The following is a 19290-nucleotide window of genomic DNA, read 5'->3' as shown; positions in this document are numbered from 1 at the left end:
TCCTGGCTCCCCACACCCTCGGCCGCACTTGGGGCTTCCGGTAGCTCCGCAGTGAGAAGGCGGGGCCTTCTGGGTTGATGACAGACCTGTGGCCGCTGCAGACAGCAGAACAAACATGATCTGCACTTTGCAAGCATCGGGGATGCAAAATGCCTTTGTTCTGCGAGACCCGCGCTGGTGTTCGCTGCTTGGAGCTGAAAGGGGCGGGTGCAGAGGCCAGACACAGGATGAGGGCAAGCAGGCCTCACTCTCTCTCGGACGTGAGCTCGGGCGGCGTGGGGTGCTGGGCTCTGAGGCCCCACCCCCGTTCGGAGCATGCGACTGCCCTGTCACCCTGGGGGAGCTATCCGGGGCTCCCCGCTGGGTGCCCCATCGCCCCGCCCCTCTAACCACCCCAAGGGGGCAATGCAGAGTATCTAACTGCTTGAGCGCTTTTCCACGAAACTTCGCCGAATGTGGCACTCTCCCTGCCAAGTGTCGGGTCTGTGGTCCTCCGTGATGTGGGAAGGCCTCAGGCAACGGTCACCGACGGCAGTAAGCAGGCTCGAGAGCGCGCATGCCGCGGCGAACACGCGGCCACGCGTGCTCCCAGTGGGGCACCGCATCCCCACCCCCACCCCAGGCTGAGGTCTCCAGGGGCTGTGTCCACCTCTGCCCTAGAGAGCCAGTTCCCCAAAAGGCCACGAGAACGCTGACCAGACGCCAAACTGAGTCACCCACCGGCTGGATTTAAACAGCTGAAATGCCTCTCCACCTCGCCGTCCCACCTGCCGCCCGCCCCAGGACCCGGAGCGATGGCACCCGCCTCCCCACGGTGCCCAGCTCCCGAGGCCGGACCCTGAGGTCAGCCTGACACAACCAGGCCCCTGGGGAGCCATGAAGATGCCTGTTCAAGTGAGCCAGCGGCCAACCACACTCGGTTTCAACTACGCGCAGAACCAGGTGCCCCGGCTGTCGCTACAGGAGCAGGGTGAACAGCTGTGTCCCTCATGCTCCCCTACGTGTACACAGGCGCCCCTACGTGTACACGTCCCTGTCCCCCACCCACCAAGCCCCCAGGGGACAACAGAAGGAACGGAGTGGAGCCGAGCAGAGAGAGTCGGGGACGTGCCCCTCCGTGGCCCCTGGAGACCCCTGCCCGGACACGTGCTGGGCAGCACTCGGCGAGGCCCAAGCCTCCGGACAGGCCACAGAGAGCCGTGCCTGACCACGGTCACTCCGAGTGATGGAGCGGGGCTGGTCCCTTTCATCTTTCCATCATGGACATGTGTGGCCCCATAAAGAGAATACGTTTATAAGATAAACAGCTTTCTTTGCAGATTTAAGAATCTAATTTTCACTTTACACAGAAACGGTTTTTCTTGGAGGGCCAGAGGGCCTGCGGCGTTTTCCCTCAGACTAAATCCAACTAGAAAAACAAACTCTGAGGGGTGATGAAGGGGGTTTGTGGGTGGTCCCAGGAAGTGTCCAGGGGGGCCGCCAGCCAAGTACAGTGACGGCCGAGCGTCCTTGGCCGGGACTTGCGCCGGGGACCCTGCGCTCCGCGTGGCGCTGCCCCGCCCAGCACTAGGAGACTAGCTCAGATGGCCAGACACCGCGCCGGGCCCCGGCCCACCCGAGCAGAGGCGCCAACAGCCGTCCTTCTGCGGGACGCCCGGGATGGGGCCCGAGGCTGGGCCCCCTGCCCCAAGCCCCAGCCGGGAGCCCGGAAAGGAAGAGAAATGTTACATCTGTGCTCCTCCGACAGGCCGTCTGCGGGTTGGTCTGAGCTTTTTAAGAACGTCCTCTCCCACGACGTGAGTGTTTCTTCTCTCCCATCAGACACGTACGGTCTCTGAGAGTGCTGGGGACAGAAGGGGACCTGCGGACAGAGCTTTCGTCTGCTCCTCTGTGCTCATCAGTAGGAAAGGAAGGGCCCCGCCAGCTCCTGGAGGCCCCAGTGGGGCCACCGGGCTGCAGGGTGGCAGCCGCCTCCTGACGGAACTGCCTCAGCCAGGTGCACCGGGCCTCGCCTGACGGGGAAGTGCAGGGAAATGCCCCCCTCCGGGACCCTGTGTCTTCTCTCGAGCCCACTAACCCCTGTGGGGTCCACTCCTCAGGCCCAGAGTCCCGTGTAGGTGCAGCAAATAACGTTCCAGGCAGAACTGGCTGACCGGGCCGCCGTTCCCAAGGGCCAGCCCGGAACAGGGGGACTCTACCCGGTACCCGCAGCCCGGCAAGCATGCCTGTCCCTCCGGCTGGGCGTCGCTGGAAAGAAGACAGGCCATCATTTAGAGCTGGGTATCGAGACCACGTTCCTTGGGGGCGACATCAGATGACTGACATCCCTCATGGTGTCACCTCAAGGTCAGAAACCAGGCCCCCTACTCCGCCGTCTGCTTGCTCTAACACCTGAGTGGATGGTGGCAAGCTCCCAGGCAATAGTACCTGCGTGACCTCCTGTGAGTGGTCAGCGGGAGGGTGGGGGGCTGAGGCGCAGCCACGGACTAACCGTCCGTGGGTCATGTGAGAACCACCATCGTCACCTGTCCTGGGCACTTACGAAGACAGACAATGCCACGTCAAGCCCAGACGCACTGGGGACTATCAGCCACGTCTGCCATCCCGGACATTGGCTTCGCTGCCACGTGGGAACATGGCATCTCATGACATCCTCACCCAGACTCTGTGTGTTTGAGACGCAAAACCGTGGCTGATCAAATAATTTCGTGTTGTAAAGACAAACTGATCGATTTCCCCCAGGGTCTCTGTCAGCAGGGAGCTTCCTGGGTGCATGTCTCGAAACAGGCTTGTTTGCCGGATACCCTCCCCCTGCAGTCCCCAGGCTTGCTGTCCCGAGAGGCCCATCCCCTCACCCTGCCCCGCACACGGCTCTGCGTGGCCCAGGGGGCTGGACCCCTGCCACCTGGCCGCACCGTCCCCCCCACAGCCTCTCGCAGCCCTTCGCTCACCCGCCCTGGCTCCTCCTGAGCCACTAAAAACACGGGAGAGGTCTCAGAAGATGGGAGAAAGGGGCTGGGGAGGGACGGTGAGGGCTCCTGGAACTCCAGGTACCCCTGCTTGTCCCAACTTCCTCTGCACTGAGTTGACACCAGGTGACTGGCTCTGGCCAGCGGCGGGAGGCCATGTCCAGGAGAGACTGTGACACCGCCTGCCCGTCTTCCTGGGCCCCGGCCACCCCGCTGCTCAAGGGTCAAGGGGCAGAACCACACACTGGAGGCCTCCTGGGCCGCTCAGTCACGGGCGGACAGGAGGCGACCCTGCCCCGCTCTGCGGGAACGAGGAAAAAGCTCCTCGGCTCTGCTAAGCCAGGGGGGTCGGGCGAGCCGCCCCGTCGGGGACACAGGCGCTGGCCGAGAGGGGTCGGCTTCTCCGGGTGAAGCCACCCTACACATTCACAGAGCGCCTCGGAGAAGGAGGGCCTGGGGGGACCACAGAGGGAGGGCAGAGGGGGCTGCTCGTGAAGTCGGGCACGGGCTCTTGGGGCTCACTCACCTGGGCAGCCTTTCGCTCCTCGTGCCCAGAAGTGCATTTGAGGAAGATTTCCATCGACAGCAATTATAATGATGTTGGTGGTGTTGATGGAAATGATGGTGGTGATGGTGGTGGTGATGGTGGTGGTGGTGATGGTGGTGGTGGTGATGGTGGTGGTGGTGATGGTGTAGGTGGTGGTGGTGGAGGTGATGTGATGGTGTAGATGGTGGAGTTGACGGTGGTGATGGTGGTGATGATGAATCCACACAGTGAGTGGAAAGTCCCCCCGGAAACCTGACCTGCGTAAAGCAGCTATCTGTACACCTAAACATTTACTACTTTATAACACAGAATGCCACGGCATGTTAGTTATTACGGAATTTCTAGTATAACAGCGAACACATTTTCCCGGATGAGGTGTGAAGTTAATTCTGAATGTGCCCTGTACAGAGAGCTCCGCAGAGCCCAAATCTCAATTCATTAACGAAAAAACCCTATTTCTGGACTCTAAAGGGTGAACAGGACACCAAGAAGAATTACGCCTTTCTTCATTTCTTTGCCCAAACGTACCGGTATTTTAAGATTTCTTCAGGGGAGATGAAACAGTTAACATCTTGGAGAAAGTCCAAAAGAATGTATAGTTCCTCTTGAAAGCTTACCGCTCGCCCTAATTTTGAAAACTCTGAAATTAACAGACTCCAACAATGTCTACTATGGTAGAGATTCCTAGCAAAGAGTTCCTTTTATTTTTAAAAGTGATTTCAAATTAATGGCATGCATCGACATCATGGCATTACTGTAAATGATTCCCCTTAACTCTTGGGAGACTCCCGCCTTGGGTCAGTGGTACTTCGGTGCCCTGCCCTGTGATGGCCCCAGGTCGCCGTGGGCAACGGTTAGATGGCATCAATAGNATAGTTCCTCTTGAAAGCTTACCGCTCGCCCTAATTTTGAAAACTCTGAAATTAACAGACTCCAACAATGTCTACTATGGTAGAGATTCCTAGCAAAGAGTTCCTTTTATTTTTAAAAGTGATTTCAAATTAATGGCATGCATCGACATCATGGCATCACTGTAAATGATTCCCCTTAACTCTTGGGAGACTCCCGCCTTGGGTCAGTGGTACTTCGGTGCCCTGCCCTGTGATGGTCCCAGGTCGCCGTGGGCAACAGTTAGATGGCATCAATAGGGATTGGCAGAAGTGCCGTTTAAGTGGACAGGGATTTGTCCGCTTAGGAAAAGGTGACAGCCAGCTTCCTGTGGGTCTCGGCACCAGGGATGGGCTGGGCTCCCGGGGGCGACCTGGCTCGTGAGCCGGTTTCTGGGCATCGAGAGGCGCGGCGGATGGGGGCCAGGTGTTCTCTGTCGCCGCCTTCCCCACCTTAGACCCAAACTCAAAACTCTGCGTTTTTTGCTTTTGGCAAGATAGGATTTCGGGAATTGGGGAAATAGGTCATAAAAAGGCCAAAGTTTGGAGGAAAAAAAAAACATATAAGATACTAGCATCTCAAATAGCTTCTCTAAAGCAACATTTTGATGAGTTAAGTGAAAATGAATCAGAAACACATGGATTCGATTTCCCTGAAAATACACAAGGGCCTGGAAAGCCAGCGCTGCGGGCCAGATGCGATGCTGGGGTGACTCGGCCCGGAGCCCTCTCTCCTTTGTCAGGGAGTGGGGAACCCCATCGTGTGACCCTGCCCGGGACAACATGCCCGCAGTCCTTGGGGTGCCAGCTCCCCCCAGGCCCTCAGGGCCAGCTGGAGGCACACATTTTGAGTCCCCAGCGTGAGGCCCGTGACTGCGGATGTGGTAGCAGGACTCATGGCGGACAGATCGACCTGGACTAGACACCTGGTGTGACGGGTCTTCTTGGGCCCTGCACACCCCTCTCAGGGTGGGGTGGGCTGGAACCCGCCCTAGACATGGGTGGGGTGACCCATGACCTGCGCAGAGCAGGGCCACCAAGAGCTGGCTGGACGAGGACATGCAGGAGAGTGGCTGAGGGCCCGGCCAGGGAGCTGCTGTCCTGGGGAAAGCCTGGTCACGTGCAGGAGAAGGAGGGGCCTGTGGACCCTCCCTCCGGGCTCTAGAGCTCCCGGCTCCTTCTCACGGTCGTCCACCCCACGCCCACGTGGCCCCACTACTGCCCGGACCTCATCGGGATGCTGCTTCCTCAGTGCCCCCTTCAGCTTCCCCCCGAGCAGGTTCCCAACGGGGGGCTCTGCTCTGGTGGCCCCTTCCCAGACTCCCCAAAGACGCCTGCTCTGAGAGACGTCCGTGAGGCGGCTCCTGGACCCCCGCTCCCAGCACACTCTCTGCTGTGCTCCTTCGAGACACCCTCTGCACACGCACACACTGGCCTGTGTGTCTGTCCACCCCGCCTGTGCCAGGACCACACGCTCCGGGCACACGGTGGCCTTCTGCCCCGGTGTCCACTTTCTACCCCGGCACACGGCAGGCACTCGGCTCAGAGTGGATGAGCAACTCGTACTTCAAAAAAGAAGCGTGCGTACTTTTTCTGGTAAATAAAGCAATCAGAGGAGGCAAGCGAGTTGGAATTCGGAAGCTAAGATCAGCCCCTGACTGCAAGAGGGCAGCTACCTTGAGTAGGCCGGGGCCAGTTGCTCCCGGGCACCAGTGAAACACCAGAAATGCCCCAAAGGGCTCAGCGCCTTGAGGGACCATGGTGGGACACCGGCAGGGTGAGCAGGTGGTCAGAGGAGGCTTCCTGGAGGAGGCGGCCCTGGGGTATCTCTGGTCACCTCCCTGCCCAGGTGGAAAGAGCCACAATTACACAGGCGTGACCAGTATGGCCGCCGAGGAGCTTTCTAGAAGAGGGGGCCATGCTGTGGAGGGACCCCCACTCGCCCACTGCCTTGCTAAAAACAGAGCCCTCGCTGTCGTGAGAAGACATCAAAGACACACTAACCAACAGAAGAGCAGAGTCAAACAGCTACTTTTTAAAGTCACCCACCCCGAGTACCACCACAACGATTGCAAAATATCTGGGAGGCCTTCCCTCTTCCAAAATTCCTTTAAAAGTAAAAGACAAAGCTTCTCCTCTCAATAAAGCGTAAGTTCCCAAAAGATTTCGACCTAATTTATTTTCTTAAAAGAAAACAAAGACTATAGGCTTTTAAGATGCTCTTAAGATAATGTACAGCCCCCTCATTTAGGGGCACAGTGGGGAGGGGAGGGGACCCTGGCTGCCCTGTGGGGTGTTTCGAGGACCCCACCCCCACAGGGCCCTGAGACAGGCCGGAGGGGCGGAGCCGTGGAGACCTGCGGGCTGGCCGTTCTGGGACCAGCGAGTTGGAAGGGTGGGGGGCTCTGCAGAGAAGGCCTGCCGGGGAGATGAGTTTTGCCATATTCTTTTTTAAACAAAGACGACATCTTAAGCGCCTTGCAATACCTTTCATTTAATCGCTGGCAGAAGGCAAGTCCCCAGTGAGTGCCGACCGATGTCTTTCTCTTTAACCAGCTGAGTGATCCGGGCTTTTAATACAGCCGTTCCAATTATTGTAAAAGTCATCGAGAACCTTACAACCACAAATATTGACAGTTTATTGCACAACACATTCCTGACATTTGAAGGTCACACCATACATAATACATATTCTTTTATAAAAGTGCCGGGAACAAAGAGATACACGATAAGCAATTACCTCCCCGGCTCGTGGGGAAGCAGGGTCCAGGCTGACTTGAGGTGACGTGGGCGGCACGCGCACCGTTCTAAATAATCTGTTCGGCGCACGCAGGCCCTCGTGAGGGGAGATTATGGAGTGGCCGGCGGACACGCCGCAGGTGGGCTGGCCAGCCCCGTGGTGGGTCTGGGTCACAGCCCCCCCTGCCACCACCGGGGGGGGCTGCCTCACTTCGCAATCAGATGCCCCACAAAGCCACGGAACAGAGCAGGCCACACTATGGCCTTGTTTTTCCCAGGGGTCTGCGTGTGGCTGAGAGGAACTTTAAAAATCCTCCAGGTTCCAGCCGGCCCAGGTGCCCAGGGGCCACGGCCCCCACAGAAACCCGTGGCACGGGTGCGTGGTGGTCGGGCATAGGTGGAAACTGGGGCGCAGGCCCCCGAAAGCTGCATGGACAGGAAAGCCGTGCGGAACCTTCTGTCGCTGCCCCTTCTCCGAAGGCGGCTCTGTCCCGTCCCCCTTCCAGCTCGAGCTGGACACACAGTTTAAAGTGGACACTTCGGAAGGAAGTGTCTGCAGCCCAAAGACTTGGGTTCAAAACCCAGCTCCACCAGTTCGGGGGAGGCGGTCCTGGGCCGGAGACAGGACCTGGCTGAGGTTCAGTCTCCTCACCTACACCCCGGGCAGGGACAGGCCTCCTAACGCGTTTCACTCGGCGCCTGGCGCCAGGTCTGCTCCGGCTCACAGCAGCTTTACAATGCCAAAGGGATGCGTTCCGGGCACGCACCAACGCCCCGGCGGGGACGGCAGAGACCGGTGGCCTGAGCACCCCCCCACCCCACCAGCCCCCACGGTGGCACCAGACACCCCTGCGAGGCCCAGCGTGGGGACACGCTCCACTTCCGAGAGGCCCCACCCGGGAACAGCCCCTCCAAAGCCCCTGAGACCCAGGCAACTCTCCCGAGGAGACAGTGGAAAGGAAGTCAGGTTGCAACGACACTTCACACGCAGGACAGTCTGTGATCACAGATGACACTGCGGGTCGTGAGACTCCAAGCCAGCCTTCCTTCAAGCAACACTGAAGGCCGTGGCTTGAAAACATGCACATGCACACGCGTGTGCAGACCAACACGGAAACACACATGCAGGACTGCGCTGAAATAAACAACCGGCGAAGTGTGGAGATAAAGGAAAGCCCCTCCAAGACTGATTTTTATTTTTATTTCCAGAAGGGAGGTCCTGAAATTTCAGGCTCGGGACCCCACGACCTCTGTGACGGTGACGTGCCGGCGCCCTGCGGCCCCAGGGAGGAGGCCTTCCCGGGAGCAGCTCACAGCTCTGCCTCTGCAGCGCTCGTCCTCAGAGCGTGCGTGTTCCTTTAAGAAGCCACCCTGTTTCGGAGGGCGCCACGTGATCCCGAGGTTGCTATGGTAAATATGCATTTTTTATTGAAGGGTAAACAGTGTCACTTGCCAGCTCTGAAGTCACTGCCATTTTTGAGCCGGACCGACTTGCCCGGCCCCTTTCATGGGAGCCCCTGGATCGCAGGCCTGCCGCCGCCAGACCGGGATTTGACATTTCTAAAAGAAAGGCTGAGCTCTTCCATCTCTTGTGGTCATGAATACTGTGGGGCACATGTCAAAATCACCCCCCAAAATCTATCTGGCTCCGCCCTTCACAGATCACATCTTCCCCGAGGGGAGGTGCGTCACCCGGCTGGTGGCTCTCCGAAGGACGGTCCCCCTGCCCTTGGCCCGGGGCACCGGCACGGCCACCCCACTGCCCGCTGCCTTGGTATGTGCGGGCAAAACAAAGGTGGGACCGGCGCCCTGGGGACCGGCCCCCCACCCGTGGTATGCCCCTCGCCCAGCTGGTGGCTGGGGCTGCTAGAAAGGCTGGGACACCTGCCAACAGGACGGGGAGACACTCAGCAGCTTCCTCTGGCTCCCTCTCTCGTGGAGATTGGCGAGAGCCCGGATCTGTTCCTGACGCCACACGACAGGCAGCTGGTCTCCCCTGACGTGCTCACGGGGACCCTTCGCCACAACCGAGCAGACTGCGTGATCCCCCTCGGAGAGCTCCAGCCACCGCTGAGGGCCCCGGCTGGCCTCTGCGGGCCCCTCTGGCCGGGGGAGTCATCCAGGGCTGGTCCTTCCACCTGAAGCCTGCAGGGGACCAGGCCGGACCCCTCCTCCCGGCACACGCGTGAACGGGCGACCTGTGGATGGACACGCTGACCTGGCTCCAGCGGGGCGGCCCTGCTACGGGAAAGCGGAGTCTGCTCTGGCTTCCTTCGGCCGCAGAGAAAAGCACCCGATGTTCACGCATTTCTGAAGGGGGACTTTTCAGGCTCTGGGGTCCCACGGGCGACCCCGGAGGAAGCTCGACCAGGGACAAGCTCCTGAGTAAGCAAGGTGACAGCCCGCCCGGGAGCCCCGGAAGGAGGGGCTCCGACAGCCAGCCTGGCTGATGGGACAGAAGACGAGGGCTGGACCTTGGTGGCCATGAGGCCCGGGGCTGCAGGGACCCGTGTGGGTGCTGAGCACCCCGAAACCCCGGGCTGTGTTCCACTATGCGCTCAGAGTTAGAGTCTCGGCTGTGTCCCTGAGGAAAGCACCACACGCTTTGTCCTTGTCCTGGAAACTGGGCGACACCACCGTCACTAAGGGTCCCAGGGCCCCTCGAGCTCAGCGGTGCATGAGGCTTAGGGCACCTGAGGCCCTGCAGAGGCGCCGGGGCCCAGAGCAGCGACCGCCGCCTGGGGCACCCCGGGAAGTTTTTAAACACGCAGCACCTGACTGTTTGGGTCAGGGGCACCGACCGCCAGTCCCTCAGACGGTCAAATTAAAAATGATAACCACCAACGCAACAGCCGGATGACCACATGGCCCGGACCCTGCACCTGGGCCCTGGCCCCGCACCCCATCCTCCACCCGGCCCTCAGGGGCAGCACCCCCATCCACCGCGCCTGCTCCCGTTGCCAGCCAACCTCTGGTCTGTCCCCCGACCCAGCCAGGTGCAGGGGCCGGGGGCCAGCAGCCACTTCCATTTTTTCCATAAATAACAATTTGACATGAGATGTCAGTGAGTTTTTCTGTAATGTGAAAAATGACTGTTCCCCCCTGATGTGGAAGCCAGCCACACCCCCCCCCCACAATGCTCACTCCTGCCCCAGCCCTGAGGAAGACAGTGCCGGTGCGTGGCCGTGCGAGACCCCTTCCCCGGCCCTCTGCACCCGGGGGAGCCTGAGCTCAGGGACACGTGTCCCCACCAGTACGTCACGGCTCAGTGACAATCCACCTGTCAGGCCTGCAATCCCGGGAATCAAAGCGGAGGCCCAAACAGCGCGCACCCTACACCTCAGTCACATGGGTCGCAACAAGTCAGACCCAAGGCCGGCCCAGCGCCAGCTCCCGCCCTGTCCCTCTAGGGCTCTGTGAGGACACCACATCCCCAGGTGCTCCAGCCTCTCTGCTCGCTGTCCCCTGCCCGGGAAGGGAGGGGAAAGAGCCGACAGTCAGGTGACAGTGGTACCCAGTACTCTGCACTCCGCACATTGACTGAACCTGGTTTTGCAGCCCAAAGCCAAGGGGTGCCAGCCACCCTGACCTGGGACACTCAGAGCCCCTGGGAGGAGCACGCGGTGGCCCCACACCTCAGGGGACTTGGGCCAGGGAGGCAGGGGGGACACAGGTGGCCGCACTCTGAGGGACCTGGCCTGAGGCCTTTTGGGGGCCTTTCGCCGCTATTTCCGCCCTTGCAACACCAGGGGGTAGCACCCACACCCCTCACGCAGGGCTCACGCTTGCTAAGTTTGCTTTCGGTGTTTACGAACGTGAGGCGTTCCAGGTGTGGATGCGAGAGCATCTCCTGAGAAACTGCGCTGGGCCCAGGCCCCTCCGGGCGGCGGTTATTTGGGGGCTGCGTGGCACGAGCGCCCCCTCCTGCCCCCGCACCCTCCCCACTTGGCTGCCCCCGCTGGCTGGCTGCGTTCCCGTCTAGGCTGCTGTGACCCCGGACACCCCTTCCACCCACGATGTCGGCCTCAGGAACCTCCACTGAGCAGGGGAGGCAGGGCCTGCAGACCGACTCCGGTAATTACGGCGAGTCTATTATTTCAAAGCCGGCAGCGATTGTGGGGTCAGGAGCTCGGAGCCAGAGGCCCAGAGACGTCCTCTAAGTGACGGCAAACGTCCTCTGGCCCGCTGCTGTAACGCCAAATTGCAACCAGAAATTTCAAAGAGGCCTCGGCAGCAGGGGCAGCGACTAGAGACATGGCAGGCGCAGCACAGCCGCAGGCCGGGGCCATCCCTGGACAGGGATGTCCTCCGCCCTGTGGGCCTGGACGGTGCTCTCGCCACCATGCTGGCCCTCGCCCGTCCTGCCTCCTGCCTCCCTCCCGTGGCCTCCCCGGCCCACCCTGCCCCCCCGAACCTTTTCCGGACATTTCTCCAGGACGGCGAGCCATTCCGGGCCGCTCCCTCGTTCTCCCCGTGTGTTCCCACGCCGGCAGGCTCCCCGAGGGCCCCAGGGTGCGCCTGTCATGTCACCACCTGCACAGCTGGCCCCCAGAGCAACTCCATAAACACGTGTCGGCCGACCCTTCTGTCGTGAAGGGCACTGTCATTATCTTGTCCCGCTTTCTTCTCGGGGCTCCTCGGAGGAGCGAGGCCGGCCTGACCCAGTGACCGGAAGCTCCGCACACCTTCTGGCCTTGCTTCTTGCTCGGTTCCTGTCCCCGATGTTTGCTGGGAGTGAGCGAATTCACCCAGACAGCAAACGAGAACCAGCGCCACCCCGGGCCGGGCACGGTATCACGGAGACAGGGGCCAGGGGACCGAGCAGCGAGGCTGGCCACGGAGACACGCTGCCTGGGGACACGCACAGGCGGACCTCCTCCAGGCGGGTGTCCTCGTCCTGCAGCGAGGGCCCCGTTCTCGCCACGGCCCTCAGGTGCTGTCAGGAAGGCAGATCACAGTGCTCTCATCCGGGAACCCGCTTCTCCCCTCTGCCTTTGGCCCGTCCCTCGAGGGGCAGGTCTGCAGCCCATGCAGGTCCTCAGCTGGGTCCCTTGCTGACGTCCGACTCCTGGGGTGTCCTGTAAGGAGCAGGAGGCAGGGCGACCCACCACGAACAGCAGGCCTCAGCCCACAGTCACTGTTCTGTCAGTGGAGCCCAGGACGGCCCCTGCTCCGAGCCGAGCACCGGGCACTGGCCGAGCCCTGCTCTGTGCCCACAGCGCGAGACCAGCAGAGGCTGAGCCTGTCACCGAGGGGGGGGACCATGCACGTGGGCGGCACGCTAAACACGCCGGACATGACAATGGCACTGTATGGACCAACCGGTGTTAAGATAAACACTGGAAAGACCTCGGCCGCTGCCCTGGCAGCAGCGGGCAGGCTGGACAAGCATCACCCCATTGTACAGGCAGGAAAGCTGAGGCTGGCAGAGGTCCGCACCCCACTGGGCTCCACCGCGACTGAAGGCAAAGCCCTCCGGAGTCAAGGCCTACTGACCCCTGAGACGGAGTCTGGGAACGGATGTCAGCGGTGACAAATGGACATGCGGGGACACACAGGGCTGAGTGAAGGCCACCAGGAGCCCGCTGGGGTGGGGGCAGCCGCATTCTCTGCGGGATCGGTTCCCGGCAGGAAGGCCGCTCCGAGCGCAGCCCAGCAGCCTGCCTGGAGGGGGAGGCCCTGGGCCCCTGCCTGCTCTTCGGATTGGCCTGAGGTGAGCACAATATTTTCCTGCTCATCTGCGACCTGCCTCCGGGACCCGGACCTGAGGCTTCAGACAAGACCAGTGCGGACGCGGACTGGAAGCAAGTGAGGAAGGAGCCCACAAGGCCAGCGTAGTGCCTGCCACATCCTGGGACAAGGAGGGCCCGTGACAGCAGACTGGCTTTTGGGGGCAGGGTGAGCCGCGTCACCTCCCACAAGCACCCAGAGATGGCAAACTGCTTCGATCGGGTGGTCCACAGCCGGAGGGGAGAGGGCGTGTCTGAGGCCTGGGCTCGTCTCCCCGGGGAAACATGTGCCATTTGGTGCCATCTGCTCGGCTTCAAAGGCAAAGCCACGCCTGTTGGTGGTTAAAGACCACAGCCAGGGGGACACTGTACCTAGTCACCGTGGTCCCCACAGACACCAGTGGGCACACAGCACCCCAGCAGCGGTGGGTGCCTGGCCGCTGGCCCTGGCAGCCTGTGGACCGAGGTGCTCATCCCCAGTCAAGGGGTCTCCTCCTCAGTCCCCCATCCACAGGAAGGAACACCAGCTGCTGGAGCAGCTCCAACAACCGCCCAGCAGGACATTTGTCCCCTTCCACCAGCCTCCCCACCGAGACCTGGCCCCTCTCACACCCGAACACTCCGGAGCCCTGGGGATCTATGTTTGTGGACTCCCACCTTGGGAGTGACCCCACACCCAGCTGGACACGCGCGTCCGGGCTGGAGGACGGTGTGGACACCCCGACTCTGTCCCAGGGCCACGTCTCCCGGGGCCGGGTGCCCTCGCCCACCCGGGGACGTGGACCAGAGCCTCGGCTCCCGGGACACCCAGGGAGCGTTATTTCTAGCATGGAACCACCGCCTGAAGGACTGCAGTGTCACGGGTGTCGTGGGAGGGAGGTGACAGAACTCTCCCTCTTCCTCCCTCCCAGGAGGCCGCCCGAGCCCCGGTTCCACCAGACCCAGGCACCCACCGCCCTGCGCCCCCAAACCCGCCCGGCCCCGAGGACCAGGCGCGGGGCCTCACTCGCAAGCAGCTCTGATCTTGCTCCTTGCACACAGGAGACGCAGGGGGAGCCGCGCCGCCCTCCACGGCCACACCCTGCCTCCATTAATTGCTGGAGAGCGCCAGCTTGCTGGTAATGGCGCCCTTTCAATAATACTTTCCAGCTAAATTGTTTTGTGGTTTTGATGCTATGATAGAAAAAAAAATGCTTTCCATTATTCTAATGTGTCACGTGTCTTGTGAACCAGTGACCTAAGTGTGTGTACATATAAAGAAAATATGAAAGAAAAGAAAAAAATATATAAAATATGATGACATCATTTCAAAGGCATAAGCTTTTAAAAAGGCACCCGGGGGGATTTATTTCTTGCTCCACAGCAACATAACACCATCCGGCTGATGCGCTGCTCTCTTTTCTTATTTGGAAGAGTGCCATCTTTGTGAGCGCCTGGTTCATGCAAGTTAATCAATTTGAGGTTTACTTACACTGCTGAGGCTTGCATTCTATAGATTGCTAGAAAGTAATTCGAACTTGCAGAATTTATTAACCAAACACCAATTATCATTAAACAGCACTGCATTATCCAGCTTTACTACCTGACAAGAACTACTTAATGAAATTTTAGATTAAAGTTATTCAGTGGTTGATTTATTGTACGAAACTCTAATGTAGCCAATGTACAGATGCTGGGAGCAGCAGCTTTGCTTTTTTTTTTTTTTGCCGAAACGGTTTACTCCAGGGACCTCTAACCCAAGCGCGTATCACAGCAACGACTGTGACCCGACGGAATATTTGATTTTTTAAAAAATATAATGCATTCTGCTCGGACAGGGGTCTGTCTTGACCTGCGTGGCAAACACTGTTTACCGCACAATGTTCGTGAGATGAAACGGCCACAAAATGTGTTACATATAAGGCTTCCGAGTAAACAGGAGCACCAGATGTTCTTTGATGTTAATAATGGCATTTATTATTAATATTAATTAGACTGCATTCAGCAATACATTTGGGCCATTTCCAAGTCAATTAAGGAAAACGACGTTCGGGAGATGTTCTGAACGACATTTTGAGGCAGGTGTTCCGCAGTCCCCCCAACAAAACAATTTCGCAGGCCCTGGAAAAACAACCATTTTAAATTCTCTCTTTTGCAGGGTGTTTTACGGGTCTCATTCTCTGAATTTTAAAGATACGATCCACAATGTCACCGGCCACGGTGACGGGGACCCTGCCACTCGGAAACCTGTCGTCGTTTTAAGTTGAAAATAAAAGTCTGTGGCTCCGTGGAGCCTCCGCCGCACGCCGCGCAGATCGAAGTTTGCGGGTGCGGGGGGCACAGAATTCTGCTCGATGTGAACACGCAGATCACCCTTCGGGGCTCTCTGGGGCCCGGCCTCGTCACGAATTCCCCGCGTAAATCTCCGGGAGGGAAACGAGGGAGGGGAGGGGCGCAGCGCCCCAGCAGCCCACAGAAGGCTTTGTTTAATGCTCAACCCGACACGAGTTAACTAGTCGGTAACGGGGATACGAAGAGCCCATTTCCTCTACGCGACCAAGCTCCAAGCCACCCGACTTGAGTAATCAAGTTATCACTGCGACCACGTCCTGTCTGCCAAGTTAATTATATTTAAAATTTTACACGTGTATCCTGATTTGTAACACTTTCGGGTGGGTCGAGGGGTGCGGATCCGGGCCCCGCGGCTCAGACCCGAAGGCACCGTCAGAGTTTCGGACGGCCGAGGCCACCAGCAGGAGCTGGATGTCCCCCTTTCCCCAAAGTTCCCGGCAGATCCGCAAAATAGGTCTTCTTAGCGGAAAACGGGACCACGCACAAATCCACATCCACTGTCAGGGTTCACGGACCCGGGGCTTCTTTATGGTTTGGGTATGAACTAATGTTCACGTCACAGCTGCGACGGCTTCGAACGTGAACAGCAGACACGGGGGTCTGCGTGTCGCTCCGGCAGCCAAGGAACGGCGTCAGGAGCCCCCCGCGGTGGGACACGCACCAGCGCAGAGTTCTGGAACTGGGAGCCAGGCGGTGTCCGGCAGGGAGGACACGGACAGGCGGCCAGAGCAAACCATCTCCGGACCCTTCACCTGGGGGAAGCCTGCGTGGCCCACCACACACTCCACTGACGCTCCCGGCCAAACCGGGGACTGGGAAATGGCCCCTGGAGTCGGGTTCCCTTTGTTCTCCAGCACCCCTCAGCCCCTGGGAGGTGGCGTGGGAAACCCCATACCACCCACCTGGAGCTGCAAGCCGGTCCGAACAGGCTCAACCAGCAGCGCAGGTGCAGAAGGGACAGCCCTTCCGAGGAGCCTGGTCAGAGACCCACCCACGCAAAGCCCCCAGGAAACTGGGTCCACTCCAGACCACAGAGAAGGGGTCCCCGGCCAATGCTAGGCAGGGGTGGGGGACCCAGCTGTTATGACGGGGGCATCTCTACAGAATGCCAGCCCCCTGCCCTTGCTCCCTAAGGCCCCTGCTACCCGATCGGCCACCGTAAAGTGGAAACAAGGCGAGGCACGGCCTCAGAGGGGCAGAGCTGTCCCAGGGCGCCATATACCGGCCAGGTCCGCCACGCCGGCCCGTCACGGGGGTTCCTGTTCTGCACGTGGTTCTGCCTGGCGCCCTCTTTGGCGCAGGAGGGGCTTATGCATTCACTTATCAGTACGTCCTGAATTGTGTATTTACGGCGCAGTGCACTTTTCATAGCTGAAAATTAATGAACATGCCTCTCTCATAACAAACAAGCACCTGGCTGCATAGTTACTAATCGGAAACAGATTTATTTTTATTAGTGTATATGCGGGAGAAATTCATATTTAAGGAAAGGTACGCCGATGTTTCGGGTCATCAGTTTTACGGACTCCTGACCCCCCACAGTGCGGACCTGCCTTGGAGAGACGGGCTGGATGGCGCGTCCGGGGAGCCACTCACCTTGAGAAGAGATGCCCGGAGGCTCTGCCAAGGAGCGGGCCACCTCTGCAGCGGCAGGAGCAGGGGAAGTCCAGGGTCTCGTAGTCCCCGCCACCTTCCACTTCGGCCTCAACGAAGTCCTAGTGGCCGCCCTGCTCCGTGTCTGCCCTTGCTCATGCAGGGCTGGTTCCCCGGGGAAGTGACACAGAAGGACTTACATCCCACCATGAGGGACCACAACTCCATCCCCAAGGGAGGGTACGGTCGCCATTCTATCTGCTGACCTCTAGGACCACTGTGCACCGGTCGGAGCGGGCTCTCACCCCAGCCTCACCCCCGGGGACTGTCACCCTCTGCAACCCGGGGCCACAACTCTGCCCCACATGCCTGAGTGGGGACACGCCCTCCTGCACTGGCTCACCTCAGCCTCCTTCCCACACTCACCACGGGCCTCAAAGACGCACGCAGCCCCACCCAACTGTCCAGTGACATCCAGCCAGCACCCCCAGGGACCCCCCAGACACCGCCCTCAGCAAACTTCCCTGCAACTCGGTTTTCTCCTCAGCAGGGTGGGCCGCAGAGCTTTGACGGCCACCCCCGCCAACACCCCTGCCCACTAGGGGAAAGCGGCCAAGCTGGGTGGCCAACCTCAGCTGACCTCTTGTCGTCACCACCAGGTGGGACCGTCACAGATCTCCACCCTGCGATGCCACAGGCGGTGGGGTTCAGCTCCCTCCGACGTACAGGGCTTCCGGGCGCCTCCTCTGACTTCTCTTCCAACCGGCCGCTCGCAGTCTGTCATTTCTCTCTCCCACAGTGTCTTTCCAACGTGTTCCCTCTGACCCTTGGTCACGGTGCTTCACCCTTCCAAGGTCCTCTGTCCAGCGCTGCCTTTTAAAGAGCAGGCTGGCCCCCGGAGGCCAAGTGGGCGCTTTGTCTTCAGAAATGTGCGTGTTCCCAGGCTCGGCAGCCCTAACGGGGGATCGCGCATCCTGTCGTCTTGAACTGCGGCCTTCCGACTCCCCCCCCCCCCCCGAACTCCCTCCACTTCAGCCTTCGGCTTCTTCTCAGCTGCCCCATCTCTACTTCTTACCCATTAACCTGTCTTCTCATTTTCCTCTGCTACCGCTTTGGGCTTGGTGTCTGCCGTTCGCCGGTGGCCCACGCAGGCGGGGAGCCCCGCACAGGGACACAAGAGCCGCGCCTCCCCTTGGGGGACGCTGGTCCCCCCTGCGCCCCCAAAGTTCCCTCCCCAGCTCCCTTCCAATGACGCCTGTCCCCTGTGGCAGTGAGTCCAGGAGAAAAGGCCTCCGGAGCTAGGTGACCCTTCACCTGGGTCACCCTAGGTGACCCTGGTGGTCACCCATTTCCCCTGGTGACCCTTCACGCTCCAACCCCGGTGTTGCTCGCGGCCTGGCCTCTGCTCCCACGGTCTTCTCAGTTCTTCTGCGAGTCCTCGAACCCCTGCCCTGTGAGGTGTCTGCTCTGGGGACCGGGCGGCGGGGGGCCGGGTGTGGGGAGCAGGCCCAGCTCAGCAGCCCACAGGCCACCTGGTCTGCAAACCCGGGGTTCATCCGCATGGGCCCCGTTCCCCGTAGCCAAGAAAGCTGCAGGTATTAACTCCCCATCAGTCATATTTCCTACCTGGGCTTCCTTTCATCTTTAAAAATTAAAATATATGCTTTTTCTAAATTTAAAAATAACATAGGTGGTCCTTATAAAACATCAAACAACATGGAAACCCATTTTTAAATGAATCCAAACGGGCCCTCAACCCAGCAGCCCAGCCGACCGGCAGACAGAGAAGGAGAAGCCAAAGTCAGAGGGACGGGCTGCGCGGGCCTCTCCGACCCAGGGTGCGGGGCATGAGAGGTGGCCTGCCCCCCGGGGACGCCTGCGGTGCCTGCTGGGACCACCCGCAGGTCAGGATGCCCGTCGCTGTCCTGGCGAGAGGACAGCCAAGAGCCTCCGGGGCCTCGAGTTCCCTTTTCCGCTAAAGCAGCGTGAAGCACGTGTGTGTCCGTGGCACAAACGGGGCGGGGGGAGATCGGAANGGGGGGGGGGGGAGGGCTAGGCCTGCTCTGCTCTCAGGGCCTCCCCACGCTCCCAGCCGTCCCAGCCGGCGGCCCTCGGGCCACAGCAGGGCCTGGGCGCGCGGTCCAAGATGCAGGCCCACCTCCAGCACCCCAGCACGGCTCGAGACCACCTTCCCCGGCTTTGACTGTCCACCCGCCACTTGTATCTCCCCTTCTCTGAGCTGCCTACCCCTGTCCTTCGGCCAAGTTTCTATCGGAGGACTTGTCTTTTTGTATCGATTTGCAAGAGCTTTTCCTTCGAACCAGGAACCTTAACCCTTTCCCGTCGCCCAGGCAGCAACGGCCTCTCCTGCACTGCCCTCCGCGCCCAGAGGTGGCGTCTTCGAGGTACCTGGACGAGCGCGTCCTCACGAGTGTGTGTGTACGCGCGAGGGCTCGGTGTTTCGGGGGCTTCATCCTCGGGCGGCCAGATTCCCT

General features: G+C 60.0%; 1 protein-coding gene across 3 annotated transcripts in view; it reads right to left on the bottom strand.

Moving 5' to 3' along the window:
• Positions 1–19290, bottom strand: part of ZNF536 (zinc finger protein 536) — a 229463-nt gene that overhangs the window by 112886 nt on the left and 97287 nt on the right. The window lies entirely within an intron of this gene.

Source organism: Sturnira hondurensis, unplaced genomic scaffold, assembly GCF_014824575.4.
Source record: "Sturnira hondurensis isolate 20B ecotype Veracruz unplaced genomic scaffold, ASM1482457v3 Scaffold0016617, whole genome shotgun sequence".
NCBI lineage: Eukaryota > Metazoa > Chordata > Mammalia > Chiroptera > Phyllostomidae > Sturnira > Sturnira hondurensis.
This window is presented reverse-complemented; position numbering and strand designations above follow the sequence as displayed.